Source organism: Mustela nigripes, chromosome 14, assembly GCF_022355385.1.
Source record: "Mustela nigripes isolate SB6536 chromosome 14, MUSNIG.SB6536, whole genome shotgun sequence".
NCBI classification, from domain to species: domain Eukaryota; kingdom Metazoa; phylum Chordata; class Mammalia; order Carnivora; family Mustelidae; genus Mustela; species Mustela nigripes.
In genome coordinates this window covers 34,152,642-34,153,945 of record NC_081570.1, presented here as the reverse complement: position 1 = coordinate 34,153,945, position 1,304 = coordinate 34,152,642, and positions in this window count along the sequence as shown.

Here is a 1,304-nt window from a genome sequence, read left to right as displayed (position 1 = left end):
CTTACTCTCTCTCTCTCTCTGTGTCAGTCAGTCAAATAAATAAATAAGATATTTAAACATCAAATAGAAAATTGAGAGCAAATAAAAATACCCAGAACTTATCCTCAGAGTATAACTCACAAACAGGAAAGACTACACATTCCAATTTAAGAGAACGAGAAGGATGGGGCACCTGGGTGGCTCAGTGGGTTAAAGCCTCTGCCTTCGGCTCAGGTCATGGTCTCAGGGTCCTGGGATTGAGCCCCACATCGGGCTCTCTGCTCAGCGGGGAGCCTGCTTCCTCCTCTCTCTCTCTGCCTGCCTTTCTGCCTACTTGTGATCTCTGTCTGTCGAATAAATAAATAAATAAAATCTTTAAAAAAAAAAAAAAGAGAGAGAGAACGCGAAGGAGATAAATACCAGAGCCTAGCAGAATTGTTGCTGAAGCCCACATAGATGTGGCTATGCAAGAGTAAAGAATCTAGGTGGTCCGACCAGTGGCAGAACATAGGTAACATCAACACGATTCACTCCTCAGAGGAGAAGAACCCACCCTGAAGGGAACTACTGAGAGCAGGTCTGAGAGAAGTCATGGGAAGTGGCTTGGGAAGCGCCTGCAATCTTTGGAAGGTACTACTTTTAAGGGAGAAAAAAAGAGGTACCCTGAAAGATAGCAGTGGCCCCAGAAGGCCTCAGTAGATGATGAAGAAAAGGAAAGAAGTAGCTCAGAATAAGGATTCTTCTTAAATAGATGAGATCTAAGGATCAGAGAAAATTTGACCATAAATAAAGTTACCCTACAGTAAAGAAACAGCCTTATACTATGGCAATGGAAGAGGGAACTCTTGAGATGAACATTAGTAAAAATACTTAAACCTTCCTTCTTTATCCTCCAGAAATTCCTCCTTCAAATTGTTGGGGTCTGTTATCAAAGGAACGAGACTGAGACAAAGTGAAAGTTATGCAAAGCTTTATTCTATGCCAAGCATTAGAAGTCAGACTGAACAGCCAGGGCCGCCTCCAAAGACAGCGACCCCGTCCCGATCTCACAGGCTGGTTTTAAAGGACATAACCGCAGACCTCAAGGTAGGTGGCTTCTATTGTTAAAGCGTTTACTCCCGGAATCGATACCTGGAACTGATACCAGGAACTACTGGGGCATTAATTCCTGGAATGAAGTCCGTGGATGTAAATAACAATATGGCTACCTAGGCAATATGGAGTCGCTCTAGCTAAGCAGGCCCTAATAGTTAAACAGGTTTCAACATTAAATCGGGCCTAACACAAATAAATGGTCCAGGAAAACCCAACACATTCCAAATACT